Source organism: Macrotis lagotis, chromosome X, assembly GCF_037893015.1.
Source record: "Macrotis lagotis isolate mMagLag1 chromosome X, bilby.v1.9.chrom.fasta, whole genome shotgun sequence".
Lineage (NCBI taxonomy): Eukaryota > Metazoa > Chordata > Mammalia > Peramelemorphia > Peramelidae > Macrotis > Macrotis lagotis.
In genome coordinates this window covers 256,866,399-256,892,609 of record NC_133666.1, presented here as the reverse complement: position 1 = coordinate 256,892,609, position 26,211 = coordinate 256,866,399, and the positions used below count along the sequence as shown (strand labels likewise).

General features: G+C 35.2%; 1 pseudogene; it reads right to left on the bottom strand.

Moving 5' to 3' along the window:
- Nucleotides 1-14,404, bottom strand: part of LOC141499013 (mannosylglucosyl-3-phosphoglycerate phosphatase-like) — a 33,948-nt pseudogene extending 19,544 nt beyond the window's left edge.
- Between the last annotated feature and the right edge of the window lie 11,807 nt (nt 14,405-26,211).

The window sequence follows — 26,211 nt, the reverse complement described above, 5'->3', positions numbered from 1 at the left end:
AATAAAATAAAAAATAAAACAAAACAAAAAAAACCAGTTCCTAGAATTTACATTTTTTAATTGGGGCTGGAGAGCAAAGTGGGACAACAGGTAAATTACTAGGTAAGTCCAAGATAAATACAGATTAGAGAGCAGACATTCTGAGGGGGAAAAATATTAGCAGCTAGGAGAACCAGAGAAAGGTTTCCAGAAGTGGAAGGGATTCGAACTGAACTTTGAAGAAAGTCAGAGGACGGAAAAAGAGTCAAGTGAAAGGGCTGAGCATTCCAGGCATGTGGGACATATTCTACAAAGGCATAAAGAAGATGGAGGGTCATATGTGAGGAACTACAAGGAAACCAGTGTTACTAGAATATAGAACAAAGTAAGAATATAGAGAAGAGAAAGATATAAGACTGAAAAGATAGGAAGGAGACAGGTTATGAAAAATTCTCATTGACAAACAAAAAAAATTTCTTTGATCTAGGAGTTAATTGAACTTGGTAAGTCTTATGTTTTGGAAAAATCATGTCAGGAGGTAAAATCAAGATGGCAAAAGCTCCCTTCTGTCCTCCATGAGTCATTTTTTTCCAACCCAATTCAGCATAAGTAGACAAAGCAAATGGATCTGAGAGCACTGGTAATGGGGCCCAGCCAGGAACACACAGGAGCATTCCAGAACAAGGACAGAGGAAGTTTAAATTTGTACACAATTTAGGAACAGGTATCACCATTGCCTGTTACCTAGTTCTGAGTCACAGATGCGAGGAGAATTGAGGACAGGGACATGCTAAGGATGACATTCCCAAGCAGAGGTCAAGTTGCAAGTAGTACAGGTAACAGGTACCAAGAGAGTGAGAAGCATGGAGCAATTTGTGGTTGTCACCCCAGAAGCAGAGAGGAAACTCAGTTCCAGCTTCCAGTCTAGAATGAAACCTGTTGTGTATTAGCAGGGTAGAGATATAGCAAGAGGAAACCTGCAGTTCTATCACTTAGTCAGATGGCTTTGCAGATGGCTGATGGTAACCTGAGTCTAGCAGCAGTCCACAGGTCACTGCCTCTTGCTCAGACCCAAACCAATGTCAGAGAGAGCTAGAGCTCATAGCAGGGGGATAGTAATAAGACTTTGCCCTGGATTAGATCATTTTGGGAGCACTAAAAGCTGGCAGATTCCTAACTTGAGCTGTCTCTGAGATCCTATAGTACAACTCTCAAAACTCCAAGAAAGCAATTAAAAATTTTTGTTCCACTTATTAAGACTTCATTATTAAATCTCCACTTAAGTCTCTGTGTTTGTTGTGCTCCCTGAATTATTATTATATTGCATAATGGTTTATAAAAGATATATTTAATATTTTCTGACTTTTTAAATTTACCTATTATTTCTCTGTGCCCCTAAAATATGGTCAATTTTCATAAAAATCAAATCTATTACAGACATTAATACCATTTTTTGTAGTAAGGGAAAAGAAGGCAAAAGGGGGAAAGAACTAGATAATTAGAGAAATGAAAAAAATCATTAAAAATATATTTTAACGATCTATTTCAGAAGGCATCAAATCTCTTTTAAGTGGAATTTCTTCAGTAATGTATTCAATTCGGTATTTTCACTCTTGATTATCATTTTGTTAGATTTGTCTAAAACCATGAGAGGTTAATTAATTTCTCCTACTATTGTGAAACTACATTTTTTTCTTTGCAATGCAATTAATTTTTCCTTTAGAATTTAAGGTCTATAAATTTAACCCTGATATTAACTCATTATCTGTGATCCTTCAAGTGTACATTGCTTGTTTATCCCTGTATTGTAAATTATATTTCTGCTTTTATAATAGCATTATTCTAATTCTTGCTTTTGAAGATTCACCTAATGATCGATTTTTTTCCAGCATCTCATTTTTATTCTATGCATATCATCACTTTTTTTAAAAATACTTTTTTGTTTTTCTAACTACATGCAATGATCATTTTTAACAACCTTGTTTTTTTTTTACAAGGTTTTGAGTTGGACAATTTTTCTCCCTCCCTCCTTTCCTTCCCCCTTCCCCCTGACAGAAAGCAATCTGATATAAGCGCTATATTTATAACCATACTAAACATAGATCAAAATGAACATGATGTGAGAGAAGAATCATATCCAAATGGATGAAAGAAACATTTGAGGGGGGGAAGAGACAATACATAAAACAACTTTTTTAAAACTGAAGATTATAAACTTTGATCTTCTTTCAAATTCCACAGTTCCTTCTCTGGAAATGGATGTTATTTTCCATCACCAGTCTTTTAAAATTGTCTGATTATTGAGCTGCTGAAATGAACAAGTCCATCATGGTTGATCATGACCTTATGTTGTTGTTAATGTGTATAATGTTCTTCTCATTTAACTTAGCATCAATTCATGCAAATCTTCCCAGGTTTTTCTGAAATCCCATCCCTCATGATTTCTTATAGAACAATAATATTCCATTGGGGGAAAAAAATATATATATATATATATAAATATATATATCACAATTTGTGTAGCCATTCCCCTCAATGTCCAGTTCCTTACCTCTATAAAAAGGGCTGCTATGAGTAATTTTGTACATGTGGGATTTTTACCCTTTTTCATAATCTCTTCAGGTTACAGTTGCTGGATCAAAAGGTATGCACATTTTTATTGCTCTTTGGGCACAATTCCAAATTACTCTCCAGAAAGATTCCATCAGTTCACAACTCTACCCACAATGCATTGGTGTCCTGGTTTTCCTACATGTCATTGCTTATTTGGGCATGTTCCTTCTAAGCAAAAGATTATAGGGTTATGAATTCCTATCTAATCTGTCCTATTTTATGGTTTTGTTTAATCTTTTCAATTTTACATGGGAATTTAAATTATGACATTTAGGTTATATTTAACTCCAATTATGTCTCCATTCTTTTAAAAAATAAGGATTGGAGGGTTATTTCTCTTCTTTTAAGTCAGTACTTTGTCACTATAATTGAGAAACTAAGCATAGTTAAAGATTAATCAAAATTGTTACCTAGAGAAGCCTGAATCAATGAAAAAATATTAATTAAAATTATAACTTAAATAAAGTATCAGGATACAAAATAAACCCTACAAATCACAAGTCTTTCTATATTTTACTTTCAAAACCCATTAGAATGAAATAGAAAGAAAAATTAGTTTCAAAATACCTTCAAAATGCATAAACTATTTGTTTGGTAAACTACTACAGCATATTGAACATATAGAACAACCACAAAATGTTCTCTCTTTTTTGGTTTGATTTTTTTTGCTGGGGTTAAGTGACTTGCCCAAGGTCACACAACTAGGTAATTAAGTGTCTGAGGTTGGATTTAACCAGGGTTGATGCTCTCTATTCATTGCTCCACCTAGTTGCCCTCACAAAACATTTTTTATTGAAAAAGGAAGGCAAATTATTGGAGATACTTCTTGTTCATGGTTTGGCTATACCAATATAATTAAAATATTACCTAAATTAAGTTACAGATTTATAGTTATAAAACTAGTAAAGGATTATGTTATAGAACAAGATAAAAAAAATGATCCCAAATCAATACATGAGATTCATATCCAATTGAACACCAGCTTAGTGTTTGACAAATCTTAAAATATGAGCCAATAATAGGGAAAAGGTGACACTATTTGGCAAGAATTGCTTAGAAACCTAAAAATCAATTTGGAAGAATTCAGATTCAGACTAGCTTGTTATACCAGTGTATGTAGTACAGGACCTGATATTTTCATAATAATACTAAGATATTTTCATTTCTAATAAATACATACTGATGAATATAATGCACATAAGCAATAGTTTTTTGGGTCCCTGATGATTTGCTAAGAGTATAAAAGGGTTATAAAGATCAAAAAGATTGAGAACCACTGGGTGATACTATATATCAAAATTCATAATGGTTGCACAGCCTAAGTATAAAAAGTAAGGTAATAACAAAATAAGGCAGAATAGATCTATGGTTGAGGAAGAATTCTTAACAAAGCAATGGCTAGAAGAGATAATAAAAGCTAAAATAGGCTTTCAATTACATAAAATGTAAAGCTTAAGAAAGTCAGTATAACTAAGATAAGAGAAGTTAACAATAGGGTATCTTAACTCTCAAAGAAGTTAAGATAAATAATAGACTGACACAAGTATGTAAAACAAGGCCATAACATTATAAGCTTAGAGCTGGTTTAGTCCACTACTCCTTACAGGGAATATCAGTAATCCCAGGAGTGATAGATTCTGATTATACAGGACAGATTCAAATCATGCTTACCCCACCAATAGGAAAAACTATTCAAATTCACTCGGGGCAGAGAATTGCACAACTCCAATACCTTTACTTAAGGTTGGGAGCCCAAAATATAATAGAGGAAATTGTGGATTTGGTTCATCTGATTTTGCTTTTTGGATTCAAGCAGTAGGAAAACACAGACCATTAAAAACTCTGAGGATTAATGGAAAATATATACAAGGCATTTTAGACACTGGTGCGAATGTCTCTTGTATAGCTGGAAAAGATTAGCCTTCTTCATGGCCAGTGCAACCTACCCCCAATAAATTGCTTGGAATTGGACAAGCCACAGGGGTAGGGCAAAGTTCACAAATGCTTAATTGGTTTTCTGATAATGACTCAGGGAAGTTTCTGCCTTATGTTATTCCTTCATTACCCACCTCTCTATGGGGACATCCTGTCCCAAATGAGAGTTGTGCTTTCTACCCCAGAGGACTCTAGTCCTATTGTTAGTTCTTCTTCTACAATACTACCTCCTTTTTAGGAGGGGCCATTGTTCCAAAATTAACAGCTGACCCAATATTATGGAAATCTAATGAGCCTGTATGGGTGGAGCAGTGGCCCCCTACTACAGATAAATTACTGGCTACTTTCTGGCTCCTGGAAAGGTCCAGGCATTCTTTTAACTCCAGAGGAGAGTTTGCTTGTATATTCCCACAGGACTCAAGACTCACTTATCTGGATCCCTGATCGATTCATCCGTCATTATGAGGAAAAGACCCAATCCACAAAACCCCCAGAGGAATGATGACTCACAAGCTGTCCCTATTTCTTCCTTGGTGGACCTAGTTGGGAGGGTCTCTCTTGAAGACACGTTTATTCCTCCACCTGCCTCCAGGAGAAAACTCTCCCTCTGTTAGATCATGTGTTTCAGCACCTTTTGCTCTTAGTTCCATCTGATGCTGATTTTATTATAAAAGAAACGTCTCCAGATTTATTTGTTGTTAACTGTACCACCTTTATAATTTCTAATTGCATTGATTCTAAATCTAATGTAAATGCTGTTATTGTAATCCATCAACCCTCTTTTATCCTACTCCCTACTACCCTCAATGAGACATGGTCTGATGATTCTGAGTTATTTGCTTTAGATGTTGTCAGTAATGCTCTCTCCAGGCAAAAAAAGATTTATAGTTTCCCTGATACTGGGAATTTTTGCCTTAATTGCTATTGTAACTTCTGTTGCCTTGGCCTCCACTGCTCTTATTCAAGAAGTGCATACAGCACACACAGGATGTTTCCCGAGCCCTAATGTCACAAGAAATTATTGATAGTAAGCTAGAAGCTAAGGTTAATGCTTTAGAGGAGACAGTTCTATATTTAGGAGAGCAGTTACAAGATTTGAAAGTTCATCAATCCACTAGGTGTCATTTTTCCCTGAAATCTGTGTTACCCCTCTGCTGTGGAATGCTTCGGTTATTCCCTGGGACAATGTTAAGAACCATGTCCTTGGTATCTGGAATCATTCTGACTTGTCAATAGATTTATCAAAATTACATTCTCAAATATCTGCCTTATCTTCTGCTCCATCTGCTCTTCTGACTCCTGCTGCTGTGACTTCCAAATTTTTAACAAACTTGAAGTCTTTTCTTAATTCTTGCAATTTAAAAATGTATATTATAGCATCTTTGGGTGTTATATTATCTCTGTTAATCCTCCTTTTTTGTCTTCCAGTCCTCTTCAAGATTATCATAAGATCAATTCGAACAGCCCAAGTTGAACTTTCTGCTATCAAATTAAATCTAAAAGGGGGAAATGTTGGGAGCCAGGGTCTCTAAGCTGTTTGACACAGTCGTGGCAAGAAGACTCAGGGCAATCACACTGCCTGATGGAACAACATTTCCTTCTTCAATATATATAGGGATTCCATGTATACCCATATTTGTAGGTCTATTATTGATTGCAAAACTAACTCATCCTAATAGTGGAATGACTATAAAGGAAGGATTTCAGAGAAATTCCTTGAATAAAACAGATTGTGAACTCTGTCCAAATTTGACAGGACTGCCTCTCCCTGAGACATACAAAAGGCTTCAGCATTATGAAATCTTTGGAAGACACAGCCATGGGAGTTCCAGGGAGATGTCAGAATATATACAGGGAAAGCAGATACAAGATGAGTCAGATAGAATTCCAAGGAAATTAACAGCTTTGCCCCCCTTATCATACACAGGAATACATGATAAAGATGGTGAGAGAATAGTCAGTATAGGTAACCAATATGTGAACTCTAACAGCCTTAGTTTATTGGCAAAGAATAAAAAGTCATAGAAACCATAGCGTCTACCAACAAGGGCTGAAAGGAAAATTAGTTATTGAAGGAGTCAACAGACAGGTGGACAAACATAACTACCCTCACTATTAGGTTGTCAAGGGAGCATATCGAAAAACATTACATATGCGGTACAAAAACATATAAGCATTCCATTAAACAAATTATATCAAAGATTATTATAAGGAAAGTTCTGTTTAATTAATAACTTTATTATACAGCAACAAACTAGGCAACAGGCAGGTTGAGGTCATCACAGTCTGAGCAGGGACAAGAAAATTAATTACATGATTGATAATCACACTTGTAACCACTATATGATCAAACTTGTAACCATATGAACTATGTGATTAATGATGAAAATTGTATACTTTTGTAACCAAGGAAATTATTTTAGTTTGTTTCATATGATTCTAAGACTATAAAAATAAATCTAAGCAGCTGACAGTCAGTCAACCTGCTCCTGCCTATACCCACTTGTTGACAACTCATTTTGCCGACTCTATCCCTCCTGTCAGGTTCCAATGCGGAGGCTGGACCCCCGAACATAAATGCATATGCATCGAATGGTATAGTATCTAAATTCTTAAAGGAAAAATGAAATGAATTACAGGAGGATATAAAAAACAAAATTATACTAATGGGAACCCTCAATTTCCCTGGTCAGAACTGGATAAATCTAACCATGAAATAAAAAAAAAAAAGAAGAGGTTAAGGAGATAAAAGAATCTTAGAAAAGTTAGATATAATAGACCTCTGGAGAAAACTAAATGGCAAAAGAAAGAGTACAGATTTGTTCTCAGCTGTACATGGTACTATCACAAAAATTAATGATGTATTAAGAGTACAAAAAATTCCAAATGTAGAAAATATACTCTTTTCAGATATAATAAAATATACTCAATAAATATTCATGGAAGCAAAGAGTAAAAAATAATTGGAAACTAAATGATCTAATCCTAAAGAATGAATAGATCAAAGAACAAATCATAGAAACAATCAATAATTTAATCAATAATAAAAGAGAAAGACAATGAGACAACATTCCAAAATTTGTGGGATATAGCCAAAGTAAAACTTAGGGAAAAATTATTATCTCTAAAAAATGTACATCAATAAAAGAGAGAAAGAGCAAATAAATAAATTGGGCATGCAAGTAAAACTAGAAAAAGAAGAAATTTAAAATCCTTAAAGAAGCACTAAAATGGAAATTCTGAAAATGAAAAGAGATTGGGGATATTGAAAGTAAAAGAAAAAACCTTTAACTGATAAATAAAAATACCTTTTGGGTTTATGAAAAAAATAAAATAAACTGTGATTTAATTTGATTTTAAAAAAGGGAAAAGAAAACCAAATCACTAATATCAAAAATGAAAAGGGTGAATGAACTATCAGTGAAGATGAAATTAAAGCAACTATTAGGAATTATTTTGCTCAGTTATATGCCAGAAAAACTTACTATCTAAATGAAAAGAATGAATTTTGACAAAAATGTAAATTGTCCAAATAAACAGAGGAAAAAATAAAATGCTAAAAGTAATCATTCCTTAGAAAAAATTGAACAAATAACCAATGAGTTTACTAAGAAAAAAATCTTCAGGACCATATGAATTCACAAGTGAATAATACCAAACATTCAAAGCACAATTAATCCCAACATTATATAAACTATATAAAAAAACAGGTAAAGGAGTCCTACCAAATTCCTTTTAAAATGCCAATATGGCAACAATACCTAAAAGCAGTAAAGGACAAAAACAGAAAAAAGAAAACTATAGATCAGTTTCTTTCCTGAATATTGATGCAAAAGTTTTAAATAAAATACCAGCAAAAAAGATTATAGCAATATATTGCAAAAACCATATACTATGATTAAGAGGGATTTATCAGGAATGCAAGACTAGTTCAATATTAGGAAAATTATTAAAATGTTGACTATATCAATAAGAAAACAACAAAAATTATTTGAGTCTATCAGTAGATATAGAAAAAGCCTTTGACAAAATACAATGCCTAATTAAAATGTGAAAGAACCTAAAAATAAATGAGTCTTTCTTAAAATGATAAATAATATCTATGATACAGGTGCAGGACAGAACCTTCTGAGATAATCTCATTTTGATAACTATAAACTGTCAACACAAAACTGAGTTAAGAAAACTTAGAAGCAAATGAGTCAGATTATATGCCTTGCCCAATCGAATTATGTTCAATACAAGTTTACTAAGATTGCTGTAATTTTTTCCTCTTCTTTTGTTATGAAAATTACCTTTGCAAGTCATTTCTTTGTCACTAATTACTCAGGAATTAGTTAACCAGATTTTATGGTTTTTACTATTAAATCATTTTCACTTGGAAGTAAAAATCTTGGAATTTTTCTTATTTCAGATAATTTTAACAATTGAAACAACTAACTACCTTAGCAAAGTTTCAGGATATAAAATAAATCTACATAAAGCATCAGCATTTCTTTCTATATACTACCAACAAAACTCAACAAGGATAGGCTAAAAAAGGCTACTGGGAATGGTTAGAAGAATAACAACAGATGAAAGAATTTTTCAACACTTATTTGGCTTCTGCTTTCTCTTGACCAGGTTTTTTTGGTGTGGTGACACTTTTTGCAAAAGATATAGATCGTTGGTCTGGGAAAGTCACTAGACTTTGTATGTCCTGTACTACCTAGTTTGAACTCAGTTAAACAAGATCCCTTTCCGGGAGAAATCACTTCTAATCTCATCACTATGAGTTAACTCAAGTATTGATTGATACCACCTTCCTTAACCTCCTCTCCTATCTGATTAGAGAGGTATATATAATATGGTAGAATACCAAATTCCTCCCTATGGCTTTATAGAAGGACTCTGAGCTCATTTCATTTACTGCTCTGTCTGGTTTCAACTCCACATAACAAGATATCTCCTGGTCTCCCCAAATCTTTTCCTTCCTCTTTGTTATCTTCCCCAGTAAGAACTATCTTTCATCAATTATATCTCCAGGTAGATAGGTAGTTAATGAATGTTTATTGGCTTGAATTGGGCTGGAAAAGAACAGAACAAAAAATGGCTAACAGGAAGTTGAAACTCAAGATAAGTAGGGAGATAGTAACCAAGAACCTCATTGTCCTAGATAAGTGCCAGTTAACTCATCCAAACAAATTACAAAAAAGAAAAGATGTGTCTGCCAAACTAGAGAGCTTTAAAAAATGATGGAGGACAGAAGCATTATTGAATTATAAAAGCAGAAATATTACCTCAATTTTCAGGAAATGAAAAAGAATGGAATAGAAAAGACATATAAGTATGCCAGACATAGATTCCTAGAAAAAAATCTAGTATATTACCTAAGGGATGGGTTAGGGAAATCTGGAAAAGAAAGTAGTGACTACCCAAAAAAATATAAGGGCTTCCATAAAAAATATCATAACAAACTACATCCAGGTCAAGATTACTGCAATTAGTGCAAGTTACAGGACAGGAAAATCAGTAAAATGTTGTTGATAATATTTACCTAGATTATTTTTATTATTTTTCAAGTTTTTATAATTTAATTTAATTTTGATTTCTTAATTTTCCCCACCTCTCCTGCCCCCCATTAAGAAAGTCAAAAAAGAAATTCAAATATGTATAGTTAAGCAAAACAAATTCCCACATTAGCCATATATGTGTGTATGTGTGTACATACTCAAATGTATACATACATATGGATACATATACACACAAAGACATACATATAGCCTCAGTTTTTACTCTGACTGGAGGTGGAAAGCATGCTTTATCATGAATCCCTTGGAACTAGTCATTCTGTTAATCATCATTTCTAAGTCTTTCAAAGAAGTCATTATAATAGTGTTATCATTGAGAAGTTGTTCTCTAGGTTCTTCTCACATATTTTGCATCACTTCATACTTCATGTCTTCTTATTTTATTTCTGAAACCACTCCCCCTTCATCATTTCTTACAGCAAAATAGTATTCCATTGTATTCATATGACACATGGCTCAGTTCCTAATTTTTTACCACTACAAAAAGAGCTGCTGTGTTTTTATACATAGACAAACAGATGAACAGACAGACAGACAAGTAGATAGGTCTTTTTCCTCTTTCTTTGATCTCTTTGGAGGATAGACTTAATATTGATTTTGTTTCAAAGGGTAGGTATGGTTTAATCTGGGGGCACAATTCTGAATTATTTTCCATTAGATTTTAGCAAAAGCCTTTACTACTTAGTCAGCTAGCACCTAGGTTGTGCTAGCATTGTACTAAATTAAGGGGGGAAAGGGAGAAATTTAGATTGAACAATAGCATAATCAGAAAATTCAGACCTGGTTATATAGTAAGATCCAAAGAGCATTCCAGTGTCAACCTAGAAGGCAATCTCAAGAGAAATAACTCAGGGATCTTATATACTTGAACCTTGCTATTAAACATTTTTAATCACTGACTCAGATAAAAGCATAAATGGCATGCTTTTCAAATTTGCAACAGACACAAAAGTGGAAGCTTACATTTTAGGTAATACAAGAAAATGTTACAAGGAAAAGTTAATGTGGGACAAGAACTTTAATGTCCACAAATGACTATAATGTAAAAATAAAAAGAATCAATCAAATATACTGGTTTTTAAAAAAATGAAACAGTAAGAAAAATCTTAAATACAGGGGAAACTCTGTCCGAAAATTAAAGAGAATACTTTGGCATCATTTGTTCCTTTTTTTTAAAAACAAGGCAATGGAGTTAAGTGACTTGCCCAAGGTCACACAGCTAGGTAATTAGTTAAGTATCTGAGGTCATATTTGAACTCAGATCCTCCTGACTCCAAGGTCGGTACTCTATCCACTGTGCCACCTAGCTGCCCACATCATTTGTTCCTTTTTTTTTTAAGTTTTTTTTTTTTTTGCAAGGCAATGGAGTTAAGCGGCTTGCCCAAGGCCACATGGCTAGGTAATTATTAAGTGTCTGAGACCGGATTTGAACCCAGGTACTCCTGACTCCAGGGCCGGTGCTTTGTCCACTGTGCCACCTAGCAGCCCGCATCATTTGTTCTTAATGAGTACAAAATGTCTTGAAATGTTTGAAAAGTTATCACATGAAGCCTCTTTTATCTTCTTGGTCAACTCCAGTATTGCTGGGTAAAAGTGACAGGAAAGGAGATTTCAGGTCAATATGCAGAAACATATCCAAACAATTAAAACCTTGCCATGACACGGGAGATAGGGATGTCTTCAAAAAGGGTTGACTGATTACTTATTGGAGATGCGTCAAAAGGGGTTCATATGTCAGATAAAATTTGGTTCAGGTTAACTCTAAGAGCCCTTTCACTCTAAAGTTCCCTAATCCTGTAATAAATAAAATGCTTGCCCCCTAATTCTACATAATTCTCTTTGTTCCAATAGTTTGTCAAGGTAGAAAGAATAACATAATATTTAAATAAAAAATAAGATACTACCTATAATCATTCATATAGGATTGATCCTGCTTTGTCTTCTTACCATGGAAACAACTAAAAATACTATTATATGAAATATTTTCTGAATTTCAATAAAAATTATATTTATTTACCAAAGACTGCAAACTGTACTCCAAATTCATTTAAAATAGGAACTATGTGTTTTCCATTTGTTATTGTACTTAATGCTAAAGGATTTAAGCATTTAAACTAAAAATTCGAAGTGGATTCAGGAAACTGAACTTTTTCACAGCTATTGAAAATCTAAGAGAAATAAAATTTTTAAGTGTGATTAGATAGGTGCCTTTTATTAAATCAAAAATAAGTTAACATGAAAGAAAATATTTACTAATATAATAAAGTTTAAATAAAGTTTGAACTATAACAAGGACATCAGAAAATCCCTATTTTTTTCCAGAAACAGACTACATTATTTTAATGGAGAAAATCTAGATGTTACATTTGTTTTTAAAAACAAACTGCTAACTAAAATACACCAATATTCAATAATCTGAAAAGTTGATTAAAAAGTAAACGTCTATTCAGTAAATAACATTTTCCTAATGACTTTCATGATTTAAATGGAAAGACATTGTTTAAAAAATTATTTAAACCTATATAAAATAATAAAATTACTTTGGATAAAGCAGCAATGCTCAAAATATATTTGAATGTATTCACTTTATATTTATGTTATATATACACATATATGCATATAATATGTGTGTTTATATTTGTGACCTCTTCTCATTTCATTCTTTGTACTTATATCACTATTGTCTAGGACAATGCAGAGTGGCACATAATGAGTGCTTAATTTATGCTTACTAATTAACATTAAGTACAAATCATATACTGGAACTTAAAATAATGAACTTCAAATTAATGTTCCCCTAGATAGAGAGAATGTGTATTAAATTCTGCTTGTCTATTACTTGGCACCAGATGCAAAATTCAGTCATTTATACATTCTGACCCTGCTCTTTATGGCATAGATTTTTAAACATATTTTGTCATGACAGTTTGGTGAAATTTATGGATCTCTTCTCAGAATAATGTTTTTATTAAAATGAAATACATAGAATAATAGAAGAAAGTAATTATACTGAAATGTACCTATCAAATTGTTAAAGTAACAAGTTCATGAACCCAGGATAAACTTTAGGGCTTTACATAAACATATAAATAAGTCTTTACTACTTTTCTACTTATAAGCATTCTTTTAGATAGCTAAGTTACTCATAGAAATCACATAGACTAATTCCTTCATTTTATAGATGAGGAAACTTGCTAAAGAACTGGCATCCACTGCTGTAATTTTCATTCTCATCTTCAAAGAAAAAAATTCTCATTAATGTGCTTATTTCCTCTATCAATACAGATTACAACTTATCCACACCTTCCTATTCTGTGAAATTCTTGTTCATGTCTCCCAAGAAGCCTATACAAAGGATTAACTTAAATATATCAGAGACTTCCTTCTAGTTCTTTTTAATTTTCATGAGTATCAGGTAAAACCCTCAGGGCCAATCATATATCGAAAGACTTCCTTTCCTCAGTGATGTTCTTTACACCACTTCTTCAGCATGGATCATTGAAAGATATAAACTGAAGCCTACTTGAAACAAGCATGGGTACCTCCATTAGACTTTGAGCTACATGCAGTCTCATAGATTGATCTGCTTACAGGAAAAGAGAAAATATCATTCAATTGTATTTCTCTCATTATTTTAGCTACATTCTGAAAGGACTCTATCATAAGGATTGAATAGGTAGGTTGATAAAAACCACCTCAACTCAGTTCTCAATGACTAAAAAAAGTCCCACCCTCTAATAGAGGTCCCTAGGGATCCGGAATACCTAGTTGTCCTTCAATCACTTCCTTTTATTAGTATCTCCCCAAACAATCCCCATAACCTTGAATTCTTAGGCTATCCATCCCTTTCAATGGAATGTTTTGTCTATAAGCAACGAACTTGTTTTCATCTGAAATATTTTCCTTTTTCTACTCCTCCCATCTTCTGGATCTCATAGAGAGATCTAGCTCCCTTCTAAAGTGACAACATGGGGTGGAGCTAAGAAGGTGACGAGAAAGGATCCTCTCTTAGGTGCTCTCTATTAAATATGAACTAAGAACTCAACTACATTTTTGAGACAACCCACAGAGGGATACAGTGAGGCAGTTCTCCAACCCAAGGTAACCTGGAAAAGAGCAGAAAGGCTCCATTCCATGGGGTTTGAGGGGTGGCCTACCAGAGTGAAGGAACCTCAGCCTCCTGGAGGCAGCAACAGGGCACTGGGAGCAGCCTTCACAGCAGCAAGGGCAGTTTTCTGATCTACACACTGGGGAGCACCAGGCACAACTTGGGGGATGGGCAGGGGCACTTCTGCCAGAGCGAGCATGTGAAGCCCAGCCCTCAGGGCACACAGCAAGCAGCTTGGCTGCAGCAGCCCAGATCCAGAAACAGGAAGCAGGCAGAGCCTGTAAGCAGTAGCCCCCAGGGCATGAGTACTGAGCCTAGGGAGGGGAGTGGAGAAAGACTGCCTAGCTCTGTCTTTTGTACCTGGAACAGGACTCTGGGGTTCTGACCACATTCAGATCCTGATCATAATCCAGGACCCCCCCATAGAACAGCAGCCCCCCTCCCGCTACCTCAGCCCCATGGCAGAGGGGTGTACTTGTGGTCATTAACAGACCAGGAGGGAAGGCAGAGCCTCACACACAGGGATCCTTACAGGGGTGTTCCACTAATACTCAAAGACTCAGAAAGCACCCCAAAACCAGGCTCAGGCTGGAGAAATGAGTTTAAGCAGACAAAAAAAAAAGAGGAACACCATTGAGAAAGACTTTGCCTGTGATCCCAAGAAGGATCAAAAGACTCAGTCTGAAGATGAGGAGGTACAAATTCCTGCATCTAAAGGCTCCAAGAAAAATAGAAACTGGGCTCAGGCTATGACAGAGCTCAAAAAAGACTTTGAAAATCAAGTGAGGGAGATAGAAGAAAAAATGGGAAAAGAAATGAGAGAGATGCAGGAAAAACATGAAAATGAAGTCAGCAACTTAGTCAAGGAGATACAAAAAAATGCTGAAGAAAATAACATATTAAAAACAAGCATAGGTCAAATGGATAAAACAGTTCAAGAAGTTATTGAGAAGAATGCTTTAAAAAGCAGAATTGGCCAGATGGAAAAAAGAGATAAGAAAACTCTCTGAGGAAAACAAATCTTTCAGACAAAGAATAGAACTGAGGGAGGTTGCTGATTTTACGAGAAATCAGGACACAATACTTCAAAACCAAAAGAATGAAAAATTAGAAGAAAATGTGAAACATGTCATTGAAAAAACAACTGATATGGAAAACAGATTTAAGAAAGATAATTTAAAAATTATTTGAATACCTGAAAGTCATGATCAGGAAAAGAGCCTCAATATCATTTTCAAAGAATTACTACAGGAAAATTGCCCTGATATTCTAGAAGCAGAGGGCAAAATAGAAATAGAGAGAATCCACCTATCCCCCCCAAGAAAGAGATCCCCAAAAACCAATGCCTAGGAATATTATAGCCAAGTTCCAGAACTCCCAAGTCAAAGAGAAAATATTACAAGCAGCCAGAAGGACACAATTCAAATACTGTGGAGCTGCAGTCAGGATCACACAGGACTTAGCAGCAAGTACATTAAAAGCTCATAGGGCTTGGAAGATAATATTTCAGAAGGCAAAAGAGCTTAGAATGCAACCGAGAATCAACTACCCAGCAAGGATGAATGTCCTCTTCCAGGGGAAAAAGATGGACTTTCAATGAACCAGGGGAATTTCAAATGTTCCTTTTAGAATGGCCAGAGCTGAACAGAAGGTTTGATCTTCAAATACAGGACTCAGGTGAAGCATAAAGAGTGGAGGAGAAGGGGAAAATATGAGGAACTTAATGATGATGAACTACATGTATTTCTGTATAGAAAAATGATACTGATAATACTCATATGAACCTTCTCATTTAATAGAGCAGGTAGAAGGAGTTTTTATAGATGAAGCACAGGAGAAAGATGAATTTGAAGATATAAAGTGGTGTAAAAATGGAGTCAATAGATAAAAGGGAAATGTAATGGGAGAAAGAAAAAGGAGAGGAGGAATAGGCTAAGATAATTCATGTAATCAAATTTTTCTTTATTACAATGAGTTATTACAATGATATGGAAGGGGGGGAAGGCAAGAGAGAATGAAGGAATCTTTACTCTCATCAGAGGTGACTAGGAGAGGAACCAGCATATATACTCAATGGGTACAGACATCTGAAGTAATAAGGAGAGAAGGGGGACGGGGGAAGGTGGGGGGGATGTGAATGATGGCGGAGAAGATGGACCATGGGGGGAGAGTGGTCAGATATAACACATTTTCTTTTTTACTTCTTGCAAGGGGCTGGGATCGGATGGCCTGTCTGGGACCATAGGGCCAGGTGGATGCTGGGCCTAAGGGGTGGTATGTGGGCTCAGGGCTCTTGGCCCCAGGGCCGGGGATCTGTCTGTTGCACCTCTGAGTGATTGTTGGGTGTCTGAGGCCGGATTTGGATCCAGGTGCTCCTGGCTCCAGGGCCTGTGCTCTGGCCACCACCCAGCTTCCCTTACTATTATTATTACTATTTTATTTTATTTTGGGCCTTATTCTTTGGTTTTTGCAGGGCAGTGGGGTTGTGGTGGCTTGCATGGGGTCACACAGCTGGATGATTGTTGGGTATATGGAGCCAGATTTGGGCTCAGGTGCTCCTGGCTCCAGGGCTGGTGCTCTGTCCACTCTGCCACCTGGCCATACCTACTATTATTATTATTATTATTTTATTTTAATTTTTTCTCCCCTTTACTTTATCACTCATGTGGGTCTATATTTGGGGGGGGGAGCATTATGTTTACTCTTAAACAAGAATATTTTAGTAATGTATAAAAAACATTATTTGTACCAAATAAGAATAAATAAATGGTAGTAAAAAAAAGGTTAAAAAAATTAAATTAAAAAAAACCCAAGCAAAACCAAAAAAAATAAAGTGACAACATTCCTGGCTACCCTTTCCAGCATGCTTGGACTTTCATTCATTCCCCTCAATTCATTAGTTGAGGTGGGAGAATTAAATATTCTCTTCTCTACTATGCCAGTACCAAGTTCATCCTTTACCATTAACACTTGATAACCTCTCCTCATTTGAGGGTCACACAATCCATATCTACCATTCAATCAAAATTTTAATATTATTTAGTATGAGTCTACCAACCTCCAATCACTCCTCTTGTTTTTTCTCAATGATTTTAGTGACTCACTCATTGTCTTTCTCATCTTTCCAACTTCTGTTTTCATATTGGGGGACTTCAACATATATATTGATAATTCCTAAAGCATTCTAACCTCACAATTCCTCCACAACCTCCACTCTATATCAGCTATACACAAACATGATCATATTCCTAATTTCCCAGCACCTACAAATGTCCTCCCTTCTTTATTTATAAACTCTGAAATTCTTTTATCTAGTCAAAATTTATTTTAATCTCATTTCCCGTTGGCTTTACAACTCCAAATTTTGTTCATCTTTATTGTAATTTCCAATCCCTCACCTCCTCAGTTCTTTTTCTCATCATCCTCCTGCAATAGCTATACTCTTCATGAACCATTTCAGTTCTATACTTTAGAGCTTTATACAGTTGATTCCTTATTTGATCAGCAATCTTGCCCTGCCAAAATGAGGCAAGCCAAGGAATGAGTATATAAAATACTAGGTCGGGAATCAGAAGACCTGAGTTCAAATTCTGGCTCAGATACAAACTACTTGTGCGACCCTGGAAAAGTTACTTAATTTTTGTTTGTCTCAGTTTCCTCAACTATAAAATGGGAATAACAATATCAACCAGAAGGGTTGTTTTGAGGATCAAATGAAATAATATTTGTAAAGTGCTTACAGAGTTCCTGGCACATAGCAGATGGCATATAAATGCCTATTCATTTCCCTTCCCAAAACATCAACCCTATATTACTTTTATCATATATTACTTTTGCTCCTATTCGTGTTTGTGAATAGAGCAAAACTTTGCTATCTGAATCCACTTCAAATTTAAGTTATATGATATAAGCTGGCCCTTCACTGTAATAAGACAGTACTCTTATACATTCCTGAGTCACTATCATTTTTACCACAGCAATTCCTCTAGACCTTTTAATTCCTTCTCAAATCCCTCTCCCCCAGCCACCCTTTCTGATTCACACTGGAAAAAAATCAGATCATTTCCTAAGCACTCCCTCTCCCCCCCCCTCATCTCACATCACTCAGGTGCCTGCCACCATTGTCTTCTTCAACACCGTCTCACATGAAAGAGCTCTTTTCTTTGCCAAGTAAACTCTTGACACAACACACAGCTGTCCTATTCTATTCTGTATTGGTCAATAGATTGCCCTTTCTAACATCCTCATGGTATCATCATTTATCATCTATCTCATCTATCTTTTATCTTTCTCCAATGATTGTGTCCCTCAATATGTAAATATGGCCATGACTCCCCCCATTCTCAAAAATTTTCACTTGATTGATCCATCTCTGCTAGTTACTATTTCATATCTTCCTATCTTTTGAGACTAAAATCCTTGCAAAGATCATCTACAATCAATGTGACTTCTTTTCCTCTCATTCCTTTTTAAAAAAATAAATTTATTTTTCCAAATACATGCAAAGATAGTTCTGAACATTCAATTTTTGTAAGATTTTAAGTTCCACATTTTTCTCCATTCTTCCCTTTCCTTCCTGTTCCCCTTGACAGCAGGTGATCAAATTTTGTTTTTACACGTATAAATATGTTAAACATATTTCTATATTAGTCATGTTGTGAAAGAAGAATCAAAATTAAAGAGCAAAATACCATAAAAAGACAAAAAACACAAAGTATAAAAAAATTTTAAGAACTGAGAATAATATGCTTTATGTTTTACATTCAGACTCCATAGTTCCTTCTCTAGATGAAGTTGTCATTTTCCATCATAAGTCCTTTAGAATTGTCTTTGATTGGGGTGGCCAGGTGGAGCAGTGGATAAGAGCACTGTTCCTGGAGTCAAGAGTACCTGAGTTCAAATCTGGCCTCAGACACTTAATAATCACCTAGCTGTGTGGCCTTGGGCAAGCCACTTAACCCCAACGCCTTGCAAAAACCTAAAAAAAAAAAGAATTTTCTTTGATCATTGTGCTGCTGAGAAAAGCAAGTCCATCATAAGTTGATCATCTCTCAATGTCTCTGTTAATATGTACAATGTCCTTCTGGTGCTACTTACTTCTCTCAGTGTCAATTCATGCAAATCTTTCCAGGTTTTTCTGAAGTCCAGTCATTTATTATTTTTTATAGAACAATAGTGCTCCATAAAATCTATACACCAAAACCTTTAAGTCATTCCTCAATTGATGAGCATCTCCAGTTTAAAATTCTTTGCCACTACAAAAAGAGTTGCTATAAATATTTTATAGCTGTGGGTTTTTCTTTCACTCTCTTCTTAACTTTCTACAGTCTGGTTCCCAACCTCATTACTCAACTGAAAATTAACTAATTAATCCCATTTTGGGTTTTAGCATGGATTTCTGGGCCAGAAAACAGCTCATGATCATATAATTTCAAAAATCTTAAGAGTTATGCTTGTCTCCTCACTCTCCCTCATCATACCATATCCATTCACTTGCCCATCTTTTATTGCTATTCTATAACCTCCTCCTCACAACTAAAGACCTAAAGTAGATACCCAATTTCATACCTTCATAATTTCTGATTTGTGCAACCCCAATGTTTCCTTGAGACAAAGAAAAAGTTCAAAACTATAGAATAATAAACCCAATGAATCTTAAAATAAAATGTTTAAATAAAATTATTAGCAAATAGGCTATAAAACATATTTGAAAAATTATATACTATAACTTAGATAGATTTATTACCAGGAATGCCAAATTGGTTCAATGATCTTAAATATAGCTAAGCATGGTAATAATATAAATAATAAAAACCAGGATATTTTATAAAGAGAAGTCGAAAAGACTTTTTTAAAATTTTATTTTAATTTTATTTTTTATTCTCATTTTGTACAAATGTTGGGAGTTCTGGAACTTGGCCATAATATTCCTAGGGGTTGGTTTTTTGGGATCTCTTTCTTGGGGGAATTGGTGGATTCTCTCCATTTCTATTTTGCCCTCTGTTTCTAGGATATCAGGGCAATTTTCCTGTAGTAATTCTTTGAAAATGATGTCAAGGCTCTTTTCCTGATCATGACTTTCAGGTATTCCAATAATTTTTAAATTATCTTTTCTAAATCTGTTTTCCATATCAGTTGTTTCTTCAATGAGATGTTTCACATTTTCTTCTAATTTTTCATTTTTTTGGTTTTGAAGTAATGAGTCCTGATTTCTCATAAATTCATCAATCTCCCTGAGTTCTGTTCTTTGTCTGAAAGATTTGTTTTCCTCAGAGAGCTTTCTTATCTCTTTTTCCATCTGGTCAACTTTGCTTTTTAAATCATTCTTCTTCTCAATAACTTTTTGCACTGTTTTATCCATTCTAAGCTGGTTTTTAGCATGCTATTTTCTTCAGCATTTTTTTGGATTTCCTTGACTAAGCTGCTGACTTCATTTTCATGTTTTTCCTGCATCTCTCTCATTTCTTTTCTCAGTTTTTCTTCTAACTCCCTCATTTGATTTTCAAAGTCTTCTTTGAGCACTATCATAGCCTGATCCCAATTTATGTTTTGCTTGGAGTCTTTAGATGCAGGAGCTTGTGCTTCCTCATCTTCAGACTGAGTGTTTTGAACCTTCTTAGCCTCATTTGCAAAATATTTCTCAATGGTGTTCCTCTTATTTCTCTGCTTGCTCATTTTCCCAGCCTGGGCCTGATTTTGGGGTACTTACTGAGCTTTTGGGACACTCCCACAAGGGTCTCAGTGTGTGAGGCTCTGTTCTCCCTCCTGGTCTGTGAATTACCGTATGTGCCCCTCTCTGCCACGGGGCTGAGGTGGAGGGGGCCCTGCTGCTCTATGGGGGGCCCTAGACTGGGATCAGGATCTGAATGTGGTCAGAGTCCTGTTCCAGAGGCAGAGGACAGAGCTCTGCAGTCTCTCTTCACTCCCCTTCATCAGCTCAATGGGCTCATGCCTTGGGGGCTCCTGCTTACCAGCCCCGCCTGAGGGGTTGCAGAAAGACCACCCTGCTTGCTGTGTGCCCTGAGGGCTGGACTCCACGTGCTCGCTCTAGCAGAGGTCCCCTGCTGTTCTCCCACTTTGTGCCTGGTGCTCCCCAGGGAGTAGCTCTGGAGACTCCCTTGCTGCTGTGAGCTAGGGCTCCCAGCACTCTGGTGCTGCCTCCGGGAGCTGAAGTTCTTTTGTTCTGGCAGGCCACCCCTCTGGCGGGGTCTGGGTGGCCGCCCCTCTGACCCAGGGGAGCAGAGCCTTTCTGCTCTTTTCCAGGTTACCTTGAGTAGGAGAACTGCTTCTCTAGGTCCCTTTGTGGGTTCTGTCTCTCGAAAGTTTAGTTAGAGTCCTTAAATTATGAGTTTTATCAGAGAGCGCCTAAGACTCGATACTTTCTTGTCACCATCTTGGCTCTGCCCTCTTGAAAAGACTTTTGATGAAATCCTATAGTAATTTATATTTGAAACTCTGACAATCAGGGGTTAAGATCTTTCATAAATAGAAAAATATTTGTCTAAATCCAAGAGCAAAAATTATACGTAATAAAGTTAGAGACCTTTTCAATAGGATCAGGAATAAAAGCTAGAGACTATTATTAACCACTATTACTTAACACTTAACATAATGCAAGAAATGCCAACCAGAACAAAGTTAAAAAAGAGAGTAAAAATGAGGAAATGAGAAGAGACAAAGAAGAAACAATTATCATGAGTGGGACAATTCCTGGTGAAGTCCTCTCAGTGTTAAGAAATGTTTTTGTCAAGAAAACCTTGCATTCCAAGAGAAACCCAAAGCCTCCTATTTTATAGTAAGACTATTTTTACTGACAGGGAGGACATTCTGACTATAAACCCTACTTTTTTCTAGTTAAAATAGTTATAGAAATCACTAGAACCTTTAAGTTACCTCACCATCTGGTGGGGAAAATATTATGAAAATATTTCTTTTCATTGTGTCTGTTGCTGGGATAGATTTTCCATAAACAGATTGTACCACTGGAGACTCAGTCTATGGGTTGAAGGAGAAGGGGGTTAGAGAAGAGGAACTGAAGTTATGATTTATATAAATGCTTTGTGTCACATTGCCTTGGGGTGGCTCTCTGACTACTACTATCTTGGTGTGCCTGTGCTCGCGCTCTCTCTCTCTCTCTCTCTCTCTCTCTCTCTCTCTCTCTCTCTCTCTCTCGTAAATACTTTCTTTTGCTCAGACCCAGTCTCTGAGAAATTTTTTTTTTAGTGTATATTTATCCCACACAGTTCTGGTCCATTGGCCAGGAATTAAATCCCCACTTTGAGACTCTCCTGGACACAAATGTGAGCATGTGCCACACCAACTATTTCAGCAGCTCATATTTAAGTGCTCAGGCAGATCCCTTGAGGAGCAAGAGAATAATCCCGAAGAGAGGCTCAGTTCAAGCAAAATTGAAAATTCAAAGACATCTGGAGCCAAAATAATAACAACAATGACAGAAGTCGACCCTTAGATATGGTACTATGAAGTCACATAAGTTTGGGCACACAAAATCAGATAAGCAAGACCTCTGAGTTTGGGAACCCTTAAGTGGCTAGTCTGTAAAGCCTACTTAGACAAGATCAGTGAGCCCTTGGTGACTTGGCCTCTGCTTCCCCTAAGTAGTTAAGAGTCTGTAAGGATAAAGGCAGAGAAGCTCCGAAGTGGTTAGAATTTGTAGGACAGGAGCATCTTAAGAGTTTCAAGTCTGTAAAGATGGAAGGGTCAAATTCAAAGCTAAAGAGCAAGGAATTATAGTCATTCCCTGAAGTGCCAGCTGATGGTCCTAGGGTTTATGGGGAGAAATACCAAAGTACAAAGGGAAAGACAAGAAGAAAATGATTAAATACTATTGACTTTTCTCTCCCCCCCACTTCTTCTCTGTAACTCTGCCCCTTCTCCCCTCCCTCCCCCCACTGCTTTCCTCACTGCTTGCATGGATCTTATCTCAACCTTGAAACACTGCAGAAAGAGAACTAAGAAAAAGACACAGTGAGTATTACTAGATGTGTTAAATAAACAAATCATGAAAGAAATGCTATTTTACATTGAGAAAGCAAATTCTGGAGGATGAGAGGGATGAGAGTCAGGTCTTTGTTTATTCTAAAGTTCATAAATTGATTATGTAGAAGTGCTAGAAAAAGAGAAACCAAAGCATGTGCCAGAAATAGTTGATCATTTAACAGAATGAATCCAAGTTTACTCTATTTATGATAATATTATAGCTTTGGGAGTTTATTAGCAGAAAATATAGATTCTAGGGGCGGCTGGGTAGTGCAGTGGATAAAGCACCGGCCCTGGAGTCAGGAGTACCTGGGTTCAAATCCAGTCTCAGACACCTAATAATTACTTAGCTGTGTGGCCTTGGGCAAGCCACTTAACCCCGTTTGCCTTGCAAAAACCTAAAAAAAAAAATAGATTCTGATGATGTTATTTCATTTCCAAAATATTACAGAAAATAATGAGACAATTGAGGATCTAAGAACAGAAATTCCCCAGAAAAGATTTAGGACATTCCACTTATGCATAGAAGTTATTTGGTTAACTCTATCTGAAGTGGGGGGCAGGGGATATTCCAATTAGGCTGTGGGATTTTTTGAATGGCTGTTTGCCTTCTCAAAAGTTGTATCAGGTAAAATCAGTGTGTTAAATATTAAAACCTTTGAATGGAAAGATGTATTGTAAAAAGTGGAATCATGTATTACAATTGTCTTTATAGCTGTAAAAATAAAGTTTTAAATAAGTCAGTGAATCTAGTTCAGAACAGTATGTACCAAAAATCAAAACAAATGAAAAATAGTGGGATAGTATATTAAGGGAAAATGTAAGTAGTTCAGTCTGAGTAATGGGTTTTTGAAAGACTTGAAAAGAGAATAAAGGATTGCAAGGAAAAATGAAAAGGCATAGAGAAGGTGGGGTTTTTGAACCATTTGTGAAGTATGGAAGTTGGTTAAAACATGTAGAAAAAAGGTATGAGCAAGTTTGACTTTGTATAAGTAAAAAGATTTATTTTGGGAGCTTTGAAAAGTGATTAAAGAAGAGATGAATAGAGAGCTATAAGACTAAATTGAGATATGTTTTTAAATAAGTTTGGGGGTAATTTCAAAATTGCATCAGACTTTTGCAATATCTGGCAGTGAATTGACTGGAAAATAATAAGCCCTATAATATGAAAAGCTTGATATGAAATTGCTAGGTAACTGTGAATTTTTTTATTTTATTTTATTTATATTTATTTTATTATTGTTTCTTCAAAATTAGGCAACTTTATATTGGGCTGATTTTTCTATACAAAGTAATTTGAAAATAATTTTGATTAGGGTGCTGTGATATTCCTAAATGTTCCAATATTAAGAAATATTGGTCAGTGAGGATAAAAGTCCTTATAATTTAGAACATTGAGAATTTAGGATTGCACTGATAAAGATAAGAAGAATTTGCAAACTTTTAGGTTTTGAAAAGAAAATAATTTAAGTTTATTTTAGATATGACTTTTGAAATTTATAAGATTATTAAGAGAAGTATAAAGTAAATCTTGTAACCATAGAAAAGGATTCTTATAAAATTTGGCCTTATGAATTTTCTATTACAATGTCCTAGAGAATAAAGGGAATATTCCTAAAATTGAAATGTCTTGTGTATAATAAGTAAACTTTGTATAAGAACAGATTCAAGCTAAACTTCTTGAAAACTTAAATTATATTGCCATAACAACCAATGAATGAATCAAAGTCTCATCTATCACACTTGTAAAGCTTTCTTATGGGGCAGCTAGGTGGTGTAGTGGATAGAGCACTGGCCCTAAAGTCAGGAGGACCTGAGTTCAGATCCAGCCTCAGATACTTAATAATTACCTAGTGGTGTGACCTTCAGCAAGTCACTTAACCCCAATGCCTTGCCAAAAAAAAAAAAGCTTACTTATGAGAACACTATAGAAGATGCATCAATGGTCTCTCTCAAGGTCTTTTTGGCCCAGAAAATTCATGTTTATGGAAGGGAATATTTATATGTAAGATCAAAGTAGCTTAAAATCTGTCATTTAAGAAAAAGAAAATGTATATTGTTCTATGTAAATGTTAATGCTGGTATGGGTTAAAAAAAGCTAGCTTACACTGGAGTTTTAAAATTATCATATGTATAAGATTAAAAAAGTGCATTTGGAATAAGAGATAAATAAGCTTATAAAACAAAGATGTAAAAGAAATCTGTGTGTAAAAAAGATATTTAGCTATAAAGTTAACATCAAGAGAACCTGTTGTCTTGTTTTGCTTTAAGAGAATGAAAAGGAGCAGCTAGGTGGCACAATGAATAGAGCACTGGCCCTGGAGTCAAGAGGACCTGAGTTCAAATCCAGCCTCAGATATTTAATAATCACCTAGCTGGGCAAGTCACTTAAACCCATTGCATTGTAAACATGTAAATCTTATGTTTTATGTAGGTAAGGATTAAATGTTCAGTTTTAAAGAAGCAAAATTGCAGATTTCTTCCCCTATATTAACTGTGGACTCAGAAGGATAGTGTATAAGGGATTGGGAAGTATATCTTAACTGCAAGATATTTTTCCAATAATATTGGATAAATGTTGGCTGCACTGAAAAATGTTTGGGAAAATTAAAATTTATGCAACCCTAATTAGAAAACTTCTTGATGAATAAAATGTTGAAAAGTTTTTATCAGTCATGTGATCTACTTTTTAAAAATGTTATTTTACAATAATGATGTCAAAGCCTGGAATTAATAATTGATTTCTTTGTAGGGATAATGAGGGAAAACATCAAAAGTCATGACACTCTGGGATTCCTGAAATTTTAAACAATGTGTTGGACCTTGCTTTAGATCTGTAGATCCATGTATAAATGCAATAATTAAAAAATTATTTTGCAAAATCGAGTAATTTGTTATTCTTAATACTATTTATTACACTTGAATGTTAGAACATCATCTAAGATGTTCTAATGGTTTGAAAGAATTCTAAAAATAATGATTTGTATTTCAAACATGGTTAATAAT